This window comes from Vombatus ursinus, unplaced genomic scaffold, assembly GCF_900497805.2.
Source record: "Vombatus ursinus unplaced genomic scaffold, bare-nosed wombat genome assembly UNPS02009205.1, whole genome shotgun sequence".
Lineage (NCBI taxonomy): Eukaryota > Metazoa > Chordata > Mammalia > Diprotodontia > Vombatidae > Vombatus > Vombatus ursinus.
The window spans coordinates 29,071,386-29,090,987 of NW_020948983.1; the positions used below are offsets into that span (position 1 = coordinate 29,071,386).

At 42.4% G+C, this 19,602-nt stretch overlaps 1 pseudogene; it reads left to right on the forward strand.

Annotated features, from left to right (window-relative positions):
* Positions 1 to 4,019: 4,019 nt before the first annotated feature.
* LOC114035351 lies at positions 4,020 to 4,618 on the forward strand (annotated as a pseudogene).
* The last annotated feature ends 14,984 nt before the right edge of the window (positions 4,619 to 19,602 follow it).

Sequence of the window (19,602 nt, forward strand, 5' to 3'; positions counted from 1 at the left end):
GATTTGAACCCATAATGTAGGATCATAGATCTAGAAGGGCCCTTGGAGATCATCTAGTCCAGCTCCCTAATTTTACAAATGAGGAAACCAAGGCCCCAGAAAATTAAGTGACTTACCCAAGGTTGCACAGGAAGTAAGCCTCAGAGATAGGATTTAAACCCAGGTCCTCAGTTTTGGAGTCCGAAAGAGCTGGGTTCAGGTTCCACAGGGAAGAGCTTTTTCATCAGGAGTTCCCTAGACCAACAAAGGCACAGCTAGGTGGTACTATGGATAGAGTCCTGAGTCTGGAATAAAGAAAACCTGAGTTCAAATTCTACCTCAGACATTTCCTAGCTGTGTGACCCTGGGCAAGTCACTTGCCTTGCCCAGTTTCCTCATCTGTAAAATGATCTGGAGAAGAGATGGCAAACCACTCCAGTATCTTTGCCAAGAAAACCCCAAATGGAGTCACAGAGAGTCAGACATGACTGAAAGGACTGAACTACAACAACTGCTCCTGCCCTGGAGAATAATGTGCTTTCCTAGATTTAAATTAGTTTGCTCATCTGTAAAATGGGTAATGGGAGAGAGGAATGGGACTAAATGGTTTCCAAAATCCCTCTGAATTATAAATGCTGTAATGTTTCCTTACTTTCCTTCCACAGTTTCCAGAACACTTGGGAGTATCAAAAATGAGAATCCTCAACCTCAGTATATATACTAAAATATAAATCATTCCTTCTCACACTGCAGATTCATGGTCCTTAAACAGGGCTAGCTCAAGGGAGAATCTTGAAGAAGGAAAAGTTTGACTCTTATACTTTTCTCTGTCTCTCTTCCTCGCTTCTTTTAACACACACACACACACACACACACACACACACACACACAAATATATCTTTAGACATCCTCTGGTGCTAGTAAGGGGCAACATGGTATAGTAATAGCTGCTAACAATTATATTTCACTTTAACGTTTTTGAAAGCGCTTTATACACATTATCTCATTTACTCTGCACTACAACCCAGTGAAGTAAGTACTAAAGTATTAGGGGTGTCTGGATGATGCAATGGATAGAGCACTGGGTCTGGAATAAGGAAGACCTGAGTTCAAATTCAGCCTCAAGACACTAGTTATGTGACTCTGGGCAAGTCATTTAACCTCAATTTCCTCATCTATAAAATGGGAATGATAATAAATAGCACCTACCTCCCAAGGTTGCTGTGAGGATGAAATGAAGTACAATGCCTGGCACACAGTAGGCTCCATATAAATGCTAGCTGTTGTTATTATTATCATCTTCCATTTTACAGATTAGGAAACTAAAGTTCAGGGAGTTTTGATTTCTTGTCTTTGGGCCGTAGAGTAAAGGAGGGTGAATCTAGGTTTTCCCTGATTCCAAGTTTAGTGTTCATACCATTATCCCAACCTTCCTGGACTTGGAGGTGAGGGTTAGGTGAAGTGGGACAGACTCTGACACATATTGTCTGTGTGATCTTGGGCAAATCACTTTAAGCTTTCACTTCTGTGAAATGGAGATAAATAACAGTAGCAGCATGAAGAACCTGACAGGGTTATCTGAGGAGTGTATATGTCAATGTGTGTAGAGCATAATATAAACGGTTATGCCATAGTGATGCAGCCTGGTTTTTCCTGCAATAAGAAAAGCATCTGATAAAGAAATTAACACAAAGGTATCATTCCTAAAAGAAGTACTAAGTCCCACCCCACTATCCTAATCAGAATAAAAACAAACAGGATTAAAAGTGCCTGGCTCAGGCAGCTTGGTGATGCAGATCTGGCCTCAGACACATAACACTTACTAGCTGTGTGACCCTGGGCAAGTCACTTAACCCCATTGCCTAGCCAAAAAAAAAAAAAGCCCAAATCCAATCACAACTCCATAAATAGTATAAATAAAAATTATTCAGCTTCAGATACTTGACGCTTACTAGCTGTGTGACCCTGGGCAAGTCACTTAACCCCAATTGCCTCACCAAAAAGCAAAAAAATAAAATAAAATAAAATAAAAAAACAAGTGCCCAGCTCCTTGAAAAGTGGCCACATTGGTGTAGGCTTTTTAAAAACTATTATTATTTGTTGAAGAAGCACAAGGTGTCCAGTATTTAACAAGTGGACATTTTGCTGGAGGAGCTGAATCGTTATCAGTCTTCACATTTTCACCATAAACAAAACCAGAAGAAGAAAGAAAGACATTGCCGCTAACTGGGAGAATAGATTACAAGTACTCCCTAGAGAGGCAAAAAAAGGAGTTAACAGAGTTGATTTTATCATATGTTCAAAGGCAAACAAGAAAAAATATTTCCTGGGATATTTATATGTCCAATAAAAGACCACCACAAAACTCTTTGCATCTTGTACATCAACATCAGTTGCAAAAAATGAGAAGTTTGACACTGAACTGGATAAGACCTTTAAAATTAAATCAACATAATACCTGATATTCATTGATTTCAATATAAAGGCAGGAAGAGGGAGGATGATGAGAAATTGATGAGAAAGCATGGTTGAGGAAGCATGAATATTTTCTTTGAGAAAAGAAGTGAAAGGTGTTTGACATGGTGAGCACCAAATAACATCACTAAAAGGAAATAAATTATATTTTAACAGACAGGAAAAGACTTGTCATTGATGTAAGCTTTATCCCTGAATCAGCTGTCTCTGTACAGTCAGACCACCAACTTGTCAAGGCAAAGATCAGAATTAGTAAAATGCAAGAAGAATTATGATGAGAAAAAGACATAGTGTACAATTGAAACAACTCAATTCTGAACTCTTTAAACAAGTTATTAGCAATGGGGACAACAGAAACAAAAATGGGCACCAATTATAATAATTTTATACAGAAGTTTAATTTGCAAATCTATCACTGCAACAGGAAAATCAAAAGAAGCCAGAAAACGTCTCAGTCAGCAAACATTTGATTTGATAGCCAAATGGAGTGAGACAATGGCCAAAGGCAATACAGGTTTTCAGTATAAACTCATTTGTTAAATCTTATAAAGAAGAGTGATGGACACTTAAGGGCAGTATCATCTCATGACAGTAGAGGGTGAAACCATTTTAAAGAAAGCTTTGCAAGAGATCCAACCAACCAAAGTCATCTCTAGGGCATTAAAGACAAAAATGGAAGGATAATCATTACAAGAGAAATGGAAAAAATCCATAAAGATTACTACAACATGCTATTTTCACTATCAAGGACAGTAGAGCAACCACATTTGGGTCCTAACTTCATGGTCTTGGATGTGCTTGTAGGGGAGGTAAAAATGAGAGCGATTTCTCTTTAAGATTCTCTTAAGCAGAACATATAGGAAAAACTGCTGAATTGGACCAAGTGTATGTAGAGGATATCCATGCTAGAAGAGACAGAATTGTAAAGATGTACTGAAGGATCAATAAGCAAGGTATCTAAAGGAGGGGAAGTTACTAATAGTGTGTAAACAAATCTTGGACCTTATTAATACTCCCCCCCAAAAAAAGTGACCAAGAAAACTACCACCAACCTACACATCTATTTTCCCATTTATACAAAATGTAATAATGATCTATATATGAATTGAGGGCATCCTTGATTAAGGAATTAGGAGAGAATAAGCGGACAACTGGGCAGTGCTGTAGATTGAACACAGGACCTGAAGTCAGGAGGACCTGAGTTCAAATTTGATCTCAGACTCTTACTAGCTGTGTGATTTTGGGCAAGTCACTTAATCCTGTTTGCCTCAGTTCCTCATCTGTAAAATGAGCTGGAGAGGAAATGGCAAACCACTCGAGTATCTTTGCCAAGAAAACCTCAAATTGGGTCACAAAGAGTCAGACAAGACTGAACGATGGAGAACAAACAGATTTTTATTTCAGCAATGGACCACTTCCTTAGCATTTCACAATTAACTGAAAAATGCAGAGAATATAAATTCTACTGTGCCCATTGTTTATTGACTATAAAAAATTTTTTTTTATTTAGTAGATCAAAAAGCTACATTAAAGACCCTTTTCCCTTCTTGTTTGGCACTGCTAATATGGTATTCAAGCGCTATGTGGAAACTGGCTGGGTGGCCTACGTTTCCCTTGGGCCACATGCCGGCAAGCTGGTAGCTATTGTGGATGTTATTGATCAGAACAGGGCTTTGGTTGATGGCCCATGCAGTGGTGTGAGGAAGCATGCCGTTTAAATGTGTGCAACTTACAGACTTTGTGCTCAAGTTCCCACAGTGTTTGTCCAAAGTATGTCCAGGCTGCTTGGGAGAAAGAAAAGATCAATACAAAATAGAAAGTCACAAAATGGGCCAAGAAGGTTGAAGCCAGAGAAAGGAAAGCTAAGATGACAGATTTTGACTATTACAAAGTCATGAAGGCCAAGAAAATGAGAAACCGAATTATCAAGTATGGAGTAAAGAAGCTCCAGAAGGGGTCCATCCAGAAGGAGTCTCCTAAGAAGGGGGCTGCCCAGAAGGCGCTGGCCGCAAAGGTCTGTGCCAAGAAGATCCCCTCGAAGAAGGCTCAGGGCCAGAAGGGTCTGAAGGGTCAGAAAATCTCTGGCCACAAGGCCCCCGCCAAGAAGGGACCCGCCCAGAAGGGACTTACTCAGAAAACAGCTGCTCCAAAGGCCAAAAAATAAGAGGCTGCCAGAAATTAAATAAATGTTTTGCTACAAAAAAATAAAAATAAAAAAGACACTTTTCCAACAAGGTCTCTCCCATCCATATATAAAAATCATTCAAGATTCCCTTAATGATACACAAAAGAAATGCTCTTATTCACTGACCTTCTGATCACAGAAATCAGGTTAGGCATAAAACAGGCAGATATATCCCAGTCAAAGGCATTCATTGCCTTTGCCATTGTGATAGAGGAGATTCAGCACAGCGTCCAAACCGAACAGGAATTCTCTGTAAACAGTGAGCTCTTACAGAAGTTCCTGTTTGCAGATGACATTGTGTCGACTACAGCAAGTGGCAGAACATTATAGAGCCTCCTGCAAGAGAGTTAAAACTGTCTGTCAATCACACAGGAAAGACTAAGTGGATAAATAAATGCCTACCACCCAGACTATCACCCCAGACTATCACCTGCATTTGAATGGACAATCTATAGAGCTTGTTCATCAATATATATCTAGGAAAGATAATGCAAAGGGACAAAGAGTTGAGGCCAGAGTTGAATGGCAGAAGGCTAGATTGCCTCCAGGAATCTGTGAAAGCCCTTTAATGACTCCAAGCTTCCAGTGAAAACAATGATCCGTATTCTTAATACCAACATTCCGTCTTTCCGTATGGAAGACATGGAATGCAACAATCTCCAAAGAACTAAAAATTAGTATCATACAGAGGGTAATGAAGCGGTATATTGTAGGAATAAGTGGGCAACACGTAATCCACAAGGAACTTTGAAGGTGTCATCAAGGAAACATATGCTGGGAAGAGAAGATGGACCGGTCATATGTCAAAGACAAAGGATGACAAATGCACAGCTGGAGTGTACCATTGGTACCCTCACAACCTCAGGAGAAAGCAAGGTTCCCTTGGTGAACTTCTGGGAAGATGTAAACCAGAGTTACACAGGATGGTCAGGCATGGAAGGGATGGGTCAATAAATGCATTGCTGGAGATGAACTCACAAATCGATGAAATTCTAGATCCATTTGAGTATCTGAGGGTTGAAGGGGCTAAATATTATGCTTCGAATTAGAAAAACTCTTCTCCATGTCCCCCCCACCCCCAATGGAGAGTACTTAGGACAAGCTATTTATTGAATACCCAACAGGGAGCCTCCTTTCAGAACGTGAAGCAAAGACTACTGTTCCTTTAAAGGGAAAACCAATCTCTGGCACCCTAACAACACTCCCTACGCTCCAGCAGTTTTCATTCTGTTCTCTAGGCACCGGGCCAAACACCAGCTCTCTGAGCACCACGACTCTCCCCTGTCACGCTCCTCTTACACAACAACTCAACACTAAACAGAGCCTCGTCTGAGTTCTCAGGACACAGACCCTGGCTCACTCAACACAACCTAAGCCTTGTAGCCCAAGCTGACCCTACCTGCCAAGGTCAACTCCTGACAGCTGACAAACCTAACATTTATATGGAGTAATTATGTTGGCACGTGGTCATGTTTGTGGGTGCCACTTAACGTAGACCAATTTTTTTCACCTAGCCCAATCCCCTCATTTTACAAATGAGGAAACTGAGGCCTAGAGAAGTGAAAGGATTTGTTAAAGATCATACAGGAAGTTAGTGGAAGAACCAACACTAAAAGCCCATGTTTCCTACCTCCCAGTACAATACTCTTTTCATTATGTCACAGTGACTACATTTTTTCACATGTATTTATTTTATTTTTAATTTATGGAATAAAGCAAGCATTTCCATAACATAGCACAATAAAAAAACATGATTGTACATGAAACTGCAAACCTATTATGCACAACTTGCTAGTCCAATTTTTTATGGATTTGATAAGTAACTGAACAAAATAATTTTTCTAAAGAATGGATTTTGACCATTATCTGCCTAAATAATTACTTTTTATAAGACATCTTTTTTTCAACATTCACTTTTATAAGATTTTGAGTTCCAAATTTTTTTCTCCCCCTCCTTTCCCTCCTCCCTTCCCAAGCAATCTGATATAGGCTATTCATATACAATCAAGATATCATTATTAAAGAGGCAGTATGGTGCAGTGGAAAGAATGCTGGATTTGTTTGTTTTTTATTTTTTTGGCAAGGCAGTTGGGGTTAAGTGACTTACCCAGGGTCACGCAGCTAGTAAGTATCAAGTGTCTGAGGTCGGATTTGAGCTCAGGTCCTCCTGACTCCAGAGCTGGTGCTCTATCCATTTCGCCACCCAGCGCCCCAAGAATGCTGGATTTGAAAGAGAGGACTTGGATTCAAATCCCAGCTCTATCACTTCCTACCCCTGTTATCTTGGGTAAGTCAACTTCTGTGAGCCTCAGTTTCCTCATCTGCAAAAGGAGGGAGTTGTACTAGATAACCTCTGAGATTCTTCCAGTTCTAAATCTATGATCCATTTATCAATGCCTTGAAAGTAAAATTTCCTTTCCTAATCATTCACCATCTCTATCAGAAAGAGAAGCCAGGGTCCTGGAGCCCAACTAGCGAAAGAAGCTCAGATACCCAGTTAGCCGACAGACCGCTGGTGTGTTTGACAGGGTAGGGTGGGGAAGGGATAAGGTGGAGGCAGAAGGCAAGGAGCAGAGGGACATCATTTTTCCTCCCCAAAGAAACTTGTTTATAATAATAAACAAGAATTCTAGTCACACGATTAGAGGGGGTGTGTGTGTGTACCGGAATGAATGTTTTTCAATTTGGTTGTATGTTGTTTTTAAAAACACGGAATAGCTGATAGTAAGTACTAATTAGTGCTACTATCCCAGGGCCAAAAGTGTATACATCCCACCTCTTCGAGGTGGATAAACATGCACCTCCTCTCAAACACGAGATAAAGTGTGTGTGTGTGTGTGTGTGTGTGTGTGTGTGTGTGTGTGTGTGTGCCTTGCTGCTGCTATCTATGTGTGAGAGGGCAATGATCCGTGCCTGCCTGGGCTGGGCCGGGCAACACGTAGGCCTGCCCCCACGTAGGAGATGAACTGACGGTGACTCACGGCTCCTGTCAGAGAAGTTAACGGCCTGGAAACTCCAGGGTATGAATTAGCCCTGACTCATGACACTGGAGCTATAAACAAGTCACTTCAACTCTCCTTTTTCTTCTGTGAAATGCCCATTATAATAAAATCCTACCTGAAATCTGAACCTTCTTCCTACTCTGGCAAACACCACAGGTGGCCACAGCTGGTAGGTTGCTTAAGGACTGCTTAGTCATGGAGTCCGAGATTTTTAGAGATGGAAAGGAATTTCAAGGTCATTTGATCCAAACCCTTTATTTTACAGATGAGGAAACTGAGGCCCAGAGAGAGGAAGTGATTTTCCCAAGGTCATGCAGGTAGAAAAGGGTAGAGGCAAATCTGGAACCCCAGGACCCTTTTCCATTGTCCCACACAGTCTCCCACCAAACCCTCTCCTTAAACAGAGGAGGAAATTGATTGAACTCTCCCCTGGGGAGAATCAGTGACTTGTTCAAGGTCCCACAGTTAGCGTCAGAAGCAGAACTAAAACCTAGGTCTCTGGACTCCACTATATCACACTTCTCTCTCTTGGTCAAAAACATAAATCATTGTGATCCTAAAAACAATTGAGGATCACCCATATGCTTTCATTTTTTTAAAATATGCAATGACTAAAAGTTTTGACTAACACCCCAGGCTAAGGGCCCACAAACTTCTGACAAAGTCATCATGAGCAACTACACACTCAACAACATATGTGTCAGAGCGTGTGGTCTATCCTATGTGCTTCATGGTATAATGGAGAGAGTGCTGGCCTTAGAGTCTGAAAGACCTGGATTCAAATCCTACCTCTGACACTTATTAGCTCTGAGGTCAGTCTCACTGAGTCTCAGTTTCCCAATCTATCAAAAAGAGATAATAATACTTGATAGTACCTTCCTCCCAACTGAGACCATGTGTGTACATTGTATAAATGTCAGCTATTATTAGGTAGTCATCCTCTTTCCCCTCCTCTCTGATCCATTTAGCAGAAGGGCACAACACATGCTAGAAAGGCTTAATAAACTCTTTTAAGACAACGACATTGTTACAGGGATTTACGGTGTGAAGATTGCCATTTTCTGCCCAGCTGGAACTGGGCTCATGCCTAGCTTAGTAGTGTCTCCAGGGCACTGAAGAAAGGCAAAGAACAGCCAGAGGCTTCCAAGTCCCTCCTGGGGTTAGGACTCCCATCATCCTCAATGAAGTTACTCCTTGTAGAAATCTGCGTGTAATGTGACAGAGAAACCCTTACTGATGTGCATAGCCTTTGCCTCAGTCCACCAGCATTCAGTGTCCTATACGTGAAACTTCATTTTAATGGGAATTGATACAGTAGAAAACAGAGCTGGTAAAAGTTGCCTTGAAACGTCTCTTACAGGATTCTGGAGGTCCCCCTCAGAGGAGCCCTAAGATTGATATAAACTCTATTCCTACGGATAGCCTTTTATCCTCTTATAGCTTACGTGATAGGGGTGTAAGCAGAGCTTGTTGTGGGTAATGATAATGGTGAAAATAGTATTCACGATGGGATTGTGCCTTCAGATTTCTTTTTGGAAAACTAGGCTTTGATATACCAAGTTTCATATTATTGGAATATACATTACATGATTTCATCTGAGCCTTGAAAAAACCTCGTGAGGTAGGAATGAAAGATATTATATCCATTTTAAAGATCAATCAATCAATAAACATTTATAAAGCACCCAACTATGTACCAGGCACAGTACTAAGCACTAGGGCTAAAAAAAAAAAAAGTAAAGGACAGTTCTTGCCCTCAAGGAGCTTACAATCTATTGGGGGATACAACATGCAAACAAACATATACAACGCAAGCTATATACAAGATAAATAGGAAATAATTAACAGAGGGAATGCAGTAGAATTAAGAGGGGTTGGGAAAGGCTTCTTGTAAAAGATGGGACTTTAAAGGAAGCTAGGGAAGTCAGTAGTCAGAGATGAGAAAGGAGAGCATTGCAGGCATCAGAGAAAATGCCTAGAGCTGAGAGATGTAGTGTCTTGTTCATGGAATAGCCAGGAGGCCAACGTCACTGGATCGAAGAGTATGTGATGAGGAGTAAGGTGTCAGAATACTAGAAAGGAAGGAGGGGGCTTTGAACTCCAAACAGAGCTTTGAATTTGATCCTGGAAATGATAAGAAGCCACTGGAGTGTATTGAATAAAGGAGTGAGCTGGTCAGATCTGTGCGTTAGGAAAACCATGTTGGTGGCTGAATGGAGGGTGGTTGGGAGCAGGAAGACTTGAGGCTGAGTGTAATTAAGGGTCAGAGAGATGATATGATTTACCCATGGTCATTCAGCTAGGGAGTGATGGAGGCTGGATTTGAGCTCAGATCGTCCTTATTCCAGGTGCAGCATTCGATCCACTATACTATGGCTATCCAAGCAGCCCAAGGATAGACCAACCACACATTTGAACATATGTTTACTAAGTACAAACTTGGTCTTTTGACTTTATCAGAAGCTAAACATTTACATATACTGTATACCCTCCATCAAAGGATAACTTTATTATCTCATCTAATAGCAGAATAAAGGATGGGAATCGTACTGTGGAGGTTTCGGAATAATAAAACTTTGTCTCTCTCTCTCTCTCTGAATATATATATGTCTATGTATGTATATATGTATACACACACACACATACAGGCCTGAAATCAGGAAGACTCATCTATCTAAGTTTAAATCTGGCCTCAGACATTTACTAGCTGTGTGATCCTGGGCAAGTCATTTAACCCTCTTTGCCTCAGTTTCCTCATCTATAAAATGAACTGGAGAAGGAAATAACAAACTAATCCAGGATCTCTGCCAAAAAAACCCTAAATGGGGTCACGAAGAATTGGACATGACTGAAAATGCCTGAACAACAACAATATACACACATACATATGATTTTAAACAAATTATCTGCTAGGATGTCCAAAGCTAGAAGTGCTCACCATACTACTTGTCAAATCTACCTTTTCTTAATCCTAATCCTCCCTGACCTTTCTGCAGTATCTGACACTATGGATTACCTTCTGGATATTCCCTCCTTTCTAGGTTTTTGTGACACTGTTCTTTCCTGGTTCTCCTCTTATCTATCAGACCATCTTTCTCAACCTCCTTTTTTTTTTTTTTTTTTTTTTTTTTTTTGGTGAGGCAATCGGGGTTAAGTGACTTGCCTAGGGCCACATAGCAAGTAACTGTAAGTGTCAAGTGTCTGAGGCCAGATTTGAACTCAGGTCCTCCTGACTCCAAGGCTGGAGCTCTATCCACTGGGCCACCTAGCTGCCCCCTCAGCCACCTTTGAAGGTTCCTTATCCATGTCATGCCTTCTAACCACGGCTATCCCACAATCCCGGTAGAGCAGTCAGGGGATATTACCACCTGAGGCAGCTAGGTAGCCCAGTGGATAGAATGCTGGACCTGGAGTCGGGAAAGACCGGAGTTCAAATCTAGCCTCAGACACTTACTGGTCGTGTGACTCTGGGTAAACCACTTAATCTCTGTTTGCCTAAGTTTCCTCTACTGTAAGATGAGGTTAATAATAGCACCTATCTCCCAGGTTGTTATGAGGATCAAATGAGATAATTGTAACGTGCTTAGCACAGTTCCTGACTTAGGGTAAGCACTTCCTAAACGCTTATTTCCTTCCTTCATGGGCCCCCTTTGTTTTCCCTTCTGTATTATCTTGCTTGCTGATCTCATCCACTCCCAGAGTTCAATTACCATCTCTGTGTACATGATTCCCAGATTTAGATATCCATCCCCAATCTCTGCTGAGCTATAGTCACACATCTCCAACTGCCTCCTGGACATCTCAAAGAGGATGGCTCTGTATGAAGCTCAAACATGTCAAAAACAGAACTCAGTATTTTTCCTCCCAAATGCTTCCAACCTTCTGAATTTTCCTATTCCTGTTGAGGACACCAACACCCCTTTGGGCATGCAGGCTCACAACAGCAGCGTTATCTTTGACTCCCATGTAATCTATGCCAAATCTCATTATTTCTACCTTCGCTATATCTCTTGTATATGTCCCCTCCTCTCCACTCATGCAGTCTTGTGCCCTCCTTCAGGCCGTAATCACCTCCTGACTAAACTAGCCTCCTGGTCTCAGGTCTCTCCCTACTGTGATCCATCTTCCACTCAATCATCACGGTGATTTCTCTAATAGGGCCCTGATCATCTCACACTTCTGCTCAAGAAGTTCCGGGGGTTCCCCGTGACCTCCACAATCAAATTTAAAGCCCTTTCTTTGGTATTTAACCTTCATAACCTTTCTAGTCTTTTCTCACCTCACTGCCTTCACATACTCTATGGTCCAGCAACATTGCATTTCTTTGAAGAAGCCATTCCACCTCTCATCACCGTTCTTTCACACTGGCTGCCCCCTATACCCAGCATCTGCCCCCTTGTCTCCATCTCTTGGCTTCCCTGGCTTCCTTTAGGACTTAGCTCACATCCCACCTTCTGAAGAAGGCCTTTTCTGGTCCCACGGCTGCTAATGACTTCCCCTTTCGTATTACGTCCTCATCGTCTGTATCTATCCTAAATGTATCTAGATACAAATATACCTCTTCCCCATTAGAACATACACTCCTTAAGAGCAGGGATTGTGGTTTTGTCGGTTGTTGTTTGCCGCCTTTTTACATTCTCTAGCACTAAGCACAGTCCCTGACTCACAGTAAATATTTAATAAATGCTTGACTGAGATGAGGAAACTGAGGCCTAGAGAAGGTCAATAGCTTGCCCAAGGCAACAATTAGGAAAGGCAAAACTAAGAGTAGATCCCAGGTTAGTTCTATGATCTTTCCTCTGCATCACACTCATTCCCCGTTCCACAGTGATTGTGGGGTTGTGGGGTGTGGAAGGGGAAGGCAGAGTTTAGGGTTAGAGCCCTCTGTGGTCAAGGTGCCAACTAGCCTTAGGGACCTGGCAGAAAGAGAGGCCCTAGAGATGGGCTAGCTTCCCCAGCTTCTGGATGGTCACGCTCACGGAGGGGGTGAGGTGACACAGATTATCCAAAGCAGCAGACAAGCCAAAAGTCATTTCTCATCTGACTTTTGGAAAGTATTCTAGGGTTTCTTTCCTTCCCTTCCCCACCCTTCTGCACTCCAACCCCCCACCGTGATATTTTTCTTCCTTGTCGTGGCTTGCCCGGGCCCATATTTATGGTTCAGTCTGAACAGTTTGTTCAGAATCAATTCTCCATCAGGACCACCTGATCTAAGTGGAAAGCACTCTGAACTCAGAGCCAGGAGACTCGGTTTTAGTCACAGCTCTGTTACTCACGCTAACTGGATAACCTCGGCCAAGCGACTTCCCCTCTCTGGGCCCTAGGTTCCCCATCTACAAAATGAGGAGTCTGAACTAGACATGACCCCTCAGTCCTTGCTGGGCACCCAGGTAGTCTCTCTAGACCTTGGTCTTTTCCCACCAGCCACTGGGCACTCCGAAAAATACCACCTCCCCAGATCCAGCACACTGCCAAGTCCTATCGATTTCACCTTTGCAGTATCTCCTGTATATGCCTCATTTCTCCTCTGACACTGCCACCATCCTGACGCAGACCCCTACCACCTCCCACCTGAAACAGCCTTCTGGTTGATCTGTCTGCCTCAAGTGTCTATGTCTCCCCACACCAGTCTGTCCTCCACTTGGCCACCAAGGTGATTTTTCTAAAGTGTATGCCCCTGCTCTGGGAGTTCCAATATCTCCCTATTACCCCTAGGGTCAAATTAAAGTTTATTGCTTGGCATTCAAAGCTTTTCACAACCTATTTAAAGTGAAAGTAGGTCTAGCCATGGCTGTCAAGTTTCCAGGATGTTTGTTAGGGTGCCTCAGGGCGTTTAGAGCCCCATCCCTGGTCTCTGAGGAAAGCTGCCTATTGTATCAGAAAAAATGCTCCATTTGGAGTCAGAATACAGTTCTGGGTGTGACCCTTAGTAAAGGTGACCTCTTTGACCTTGGCAAGCCATCTCTCTGGGTCTCAGTTTGGTCATGTGTAAAATAAGGGAATTGGATTAGACTACATCTAAGGTCCCTTCGGCCTCTAAGTCCCTGATCCCATGATTGGCAGCTGGCTGGTTTGGTGGGTAGAGCGTTGGGCCTGGAGTCAGGAAGAACAGAGTTCAAAATCAGCATCAGATATTCGCCAGCTATGTGACCCTGAGGAAGTCACTTAAAAACAAAACAAAACGCTTTCTGCCTCAGTTTCCCCATCTGTAAAATGAGGACAATAATAGCACCTACCTCCCAGGGTTGTGAGAATCAAATGTGATAATAATAATTATAAAGGGCTTAGCACAGTGCATGGCGCATAGTAAACACTGTCTAAACGTTAGCTACTAGTATTTAAGCTCAGTGCTCTTTCCATGATGACAGGCAACCTTGTGAGATGTACTTTTGCATAGTTGAACATATATAAATACACACACATACATATTTGCATATGTATGGACACACATATACACACATATATACATGGACACATATTCATTCATTCATTTACTTATTTGTTTTTGTTTATTTGCTGTAGGTTTAGGACTTGTGGCTTGTGGCAAGCATTTGAGATTAGGCGATTTTGTGGAATGAATTTAGCAGTGTGCCTGCTGATATGGAGCAAAGACTTCACTGGGCTCTCTCATGAATTTGTTGAGCCTACAAAAACCCTCACTGTTGTGAAATGTACCAGAATACTACGAATTCCTGGGAAAGACAAACACATTTCTGTCCTGCGAATTAGCGGATTTCATGCATTCTGCAGAACAAACACAGCAACCTCTTCATGGTTACATTGTGTGGCAGCTGTAGTGTGTAGGTACATGTGTCCGAGAGCAGCCCCAGCCCACGGCTGGCCTGGGATACTGTTTCTTCTCTCCTTTCTACAATCCCACGGCCAGGAGTGGAGTACCCAGCTAAGGAAAGGACAGATACCCTCCACTCTGGCTATGTAAGGGTCCTTACCTCTTTGGCTGGATGTAACCACAATGCCCGGTGGGAGAAGGCAGCCAGAGTTGGAACCTGGGAGTAGAGCCTGAAGAGGCCCAGGGATGAGGAAGGGGAAGGAGGGGGAGGGGCTGCTACAGGAGAACTAAAGGAGAAGGAGAGAGGGAAGCCGGGGGCGGGGGGGGGGGGGGGGATGGGTGGAAGGGAGAGAGAAGGCCTCTGGGGCCTTTTCTTCCAAAACACCAGGAATCCAGGCAGGCTGGTAGCTTCATTCTCTCCGGGGTGAAAGAAAAACTCTTCCAAAAAAAGAGGTCTCCAAGGCACAGTACCTCAAACATTTTTTGGTGAGGAGAGGATTGACCTAAACCTGGGACTTCCCTCATTTAGGGAGCTCCAGGTGAGGAAACTCCCTGGACCAATGTAGACAGGAACTATTCTACAATGCACAGTCTTACAGCACTTAAGGCTTTTAGCCTTAGATGTATAGTTTTAGGGGCAGTTAGAAGTTCAGTGATTTGTGTCAGGGGGACTTGAATCCCAGCTTTATGGCCTTCAGAGGTTAACTCCCCATCACTAGTCTGCTCTATTCTTCAGTTTGCAAATAACATTTAATTAATAAATGCTTGTTGAATTTGTTGAAGTTTGACTCTAGGCTTCGAGCTGGTCTTTTTAGGTGCGGTAAGGCATCTTGGTCCCCATGAAAAACTGGGGGTTCTATTCCAAAAACTACACAGCCTCATCAGGAGATAAGGTGTGATACCCCTGCATCCTGATTGGCAGAAGTCCCTAGGTCAAGACTCAACCAGGCAGTGGATTAACTAAGTGACGTTGTCTCGTATGAAATGGGGAGAAATCAACCTTGGGCCCTCATGATTTCAGGGGAGGGGTCAGCTAGGCTGTCAGGGCCAAGAGCAACCTGAGACACCAGGAGGTTGGGCCCCAAAGGTCTAAGGAGACAATGCCAGCCAGCCATGGCACCTGGAGCTTTTGTTCACAGTTAGATTTTCCCAGGAGGCTGCAGCCGCACCCACACCAAACACCTGTGAATGGAAGGGGCTCCCACGGGATCCTGTTCTGTGGAAAGAGGGTGTGATTCAAACTCCTGTCCCTATGCCAGGCAATGAAACCAGATTGTGTTTCCCCAACAAGACTGTATAAACTTCTACAAGGCAGCACCTCACTGTGCCTAGCACTGTGTACTAAGGGCATGCTGGCACTAGAGGTTCAATATTTGGAAGATAAGACTATATGTACAAATAAATAACTGGGTGGCGTAGTGGATAGAGTACTGGACCTGGAGTCGAGAAAGCCCTGAGTTCAAATTCAGCCTCAGACACCTACTGACTGGGTGACCTGGGCAAGTCACTTAATCTCTGTTTCCCTCAGTTTCCTCATCAATGGGGATAATAATAATAGCACCTGCCTCCCAGAGTTATAGTAACGATTAAACGAGATAATAACTGTAAAGTTCCTGGCACATTGTAAATGTCATATAAAGTTAGCAATTTTTAACAAATGCTTATTTCTTTCTTTCAAAGTAATCACCTTGCTTTCACTCCAATGTTATTGCCATTGCTCAAAACATGTTAGCAGCTCCTATTTTTGGAATTGCCTTCAGAGGCAGTTTATCAGCCACAAGAGAAAAATCATGATTATAGTCACACTTTTTGACCCAAAACATACTCAGCTTTATCACTTATCTTAAAGACCAGTTTGGCTTCAAATGCCTTCTGGCTTTTCCAAAAATCAAATCCACATTTGACACCACCAAGGATATTTAAAATGTATACTGCTGGCTCTAAAGGCAGTTTCAAAAAAGGAACTACAAAATTATTTTGGGAAGTTGCCTTAGGTATGAGACGGGCTTCTAAGACTCTTTGGCCCTGCTCTAGGTCCATGTCCTGAAAGATGGCTACTACAACATTATTATCAGTGAGAACACTCACTGGAGACTACTTTTGCAAAAAATAGAGAAAAATACAATCCTTGCCTTACAAGTCAGTGGTTGGAACTAAGCCAAGCCCAAATACAAGGCCAGACAACTCAAATAAGAGGGGCTGCCCTATTCAGATCATAGGCACTCGGGAGAAGGACTGGATATCTGATTTCAACAGTATTGGCACCTCTCTGATAAGGAAAGTCCCTCCAGTATAGGCCAGCACCATCTTGGCAATTTATAACCTCAGAGAGTAGCCTAGATCATTGAAAAGTCACGTGACTTGTCCAGGGTCACTTGAGACACTATGTGTCAGAGTCAGGACTTGAGCCCAAGTCTTCTTAGTACTGAAGCTAGTTCTGTGTCCACTGCCTCTTATTCAGGTCATATCTGGATTAGTGTGTTCAGCACTGGGTGTCACACTTTAGGGATTGAGGTGACAAAGCATTGGACTTGGAATCAGGAAAACCTGAGATCACATCCTGCTTCAGATACTTCCTAGCTGTGTGACCCTGGGTGACTCACTTAACCCGTCTGCCTCAGTTTCCTCAACTGTAAAATGGGAGTCATAAAACCACCTATTCCACAGTATTGTTGTGAGGATCAAATGAGATAGTATATGTGAAGTGCTTTGCAAATCCCTAAACAAATGCTGACTATTATTATTACTATTATTATTGTCATATTAGGAAGAACATTGACAAGTTGTACCTCCTTAAGAGGATGGTGACTGAGGATAGGTAGGGAACTTAAAACCATCCAGCTGAGAATCGGTAGGAAGAATTGGAGCTTTTTAGCCTTTTGGTCAGGTCAGGGATGATGTAGAAGAGAGGGAGTCCTGCTTGGGTACGGGTTGAATTAGATGATGTCTGAGATCCCTTTTAGCTCTGGAGCTTTTGTGATATGGTTCCAGGAAGCCCTACCTATCAGTATTTATTAAGGAGTATCAATATACAAGACCCTCTGCTAAGTGCAAGCATACATGGGATCATACATTTACAGCTGGAGCTGATATCAAGGAATTTACCACATAATGTATTATTCCATGAAAAATTAAATCGCATAAAGAGTTAAATAAAAACAATACAATTGGAGAATTGTCGCTAGGAGAATTTAAACTCCTTCCAGCCAGGGAATTTTTATACTTGTCTTTATATCCCACAACGGGTGCCTAGCACAGTGCTTCCACATAGTGGGAAGGAACTATAGTTCTTTATAGTAGGCTCTGAATAAACGTTTGTCACATTGTTGAACAAGGTGGTTCGTACTTCCTGGAGAGTGGAGTGATGCAGACAATAGAACGTTGGACAGAGTTCAAATCTTGCTTTAGATATTTGCTAGTTATATAACCCAGGACAAGTCACATAGACTCTCTTTCCTCAGTTTCTTTATCTATAAATTGAAGATTATAACATGGGGATGATAAGTGATAGGAGTTCAGAAAAGAGAGAGGGTTTTGTGAAGTCAATGACATATTGGGTCAGTAGATGGTGCAGTGGATGGAGCGCTAGGCCTGGAGTCAGGAAGATGGCTTAAGTTCAAATCTGACCCTAGATACTTACTAGCCGTGTGACTCTGGGCAAGTCACTTGACTCTGTTTGCCTCAGCTTCTTCATCTGTAAAATAAGCTGGAGAAGGAAATGGCAAACCACTGCAGTATTATTGCCAAGACAACTCCAAAAGGGGTTTGAACTAATAATAAGCAAGTTCTTGAAGGTTTGGTAAGATTTAGGTAGAGAGGAGGCAGGGAGAACATTCCCAATGAGAAAAACCCCACAGAGACTGGAAAGCACTAGTTGTGATTGATTTGGGAATACGGAGCAGACGTTCATTTAGAGGAGCAGTGGGAGCTAAGCTGGGACCAGAAGGTAGAAGGCCTTGAATGGCAAATTAAGGAGCCTGAACTCTCCCTGTGACCCTGAAGTCTTGAGACTTGAAGACAGCATGTCCGGAGTCCACGCGGCACTGCCTCCATCCTGGCAATGACCAGAGGTACTCCCTGGGGCACAGTGACCCTGGGTCTCTGGGGCAGATCCCAATAGGCGCTGCCCTGGCAGTAGTATCCAGGCCCCAGCGCTGTGTTGTGGTTGACACGTTCTATGGTTTTCTTTCTTTGGTTCCACCCAGGGCTCCAGCCAATACCACAGCATCCCCCAAGGTCATGTCCCAGACATAACCCAACACAGGCCACTCCCAGACTTTCCATAAGTGAACCAGCATAACAGCCCTGTGGTGTTGGGCAAGGGAGAACTTTGATGGATCTAATAATAGGTCCTAGAAATTCCAGATCAAAGCTTATCACAGATGGGGAAGGATGTCTACTGGAGGAAACGGGGCTAAGAGCTATTTTTCTGAGTTCCTGTTTCAGGCTGATGAACCCAGACACAGTCAAACGCCCATACCTAGAAATGAGGAGAGACCTCCCTCTAGCGACTAGTTGTAATACAACACTGTGGGCTTCCTCTACCTTTGTCCTCCTGGGGGGGTGGGAGGTGCACATCTATGTAGAGCAGTAGATCTCTTGGTCAAAGAGGTGGACATTTTAGTCACTTTCTTAGCATAATTCCAAATTTCTTTCTAGTATATTAATAAGCCTGTCTTTCCATAATCCCTCCAACACTGACTTTCCAGATGGGGAAATTTTTACTTCATTTTACTAAAATATAATTATTGATATCCAGAAAAGTTGTGTGTAAATCGAATCATTTTTTTAAAAAACACTTGGGAGAAAAAATACCAAGGGAGCTAAAATATGACAGAGAATTATGGTTAAAATGTTTTTAAGCTTTATTGCTTTTTTCTTTTTAAGGAAAAAAATACATTTATATGATAACTTTATTATATAATTAAAAGGAATAGTAAATTGTACATATAGATCTGCAGTTTCATGTGCAATCATCTTTTTAATTATACTATGTTATGGAAATACTTGTTTTATTCCATAAATTAAAAATAAATAAATTAATTAAAAGAGTAAGTTAAAAAAATTAAGTTTTACTGCTGTTTTTTGTCTTTGTATCCGTCATTTAAAATAGCCTTTTTTTTTTTTTTTTTTGGTAAGGCAACCAGGGTTAAGTGACTTGCCCACAGTCA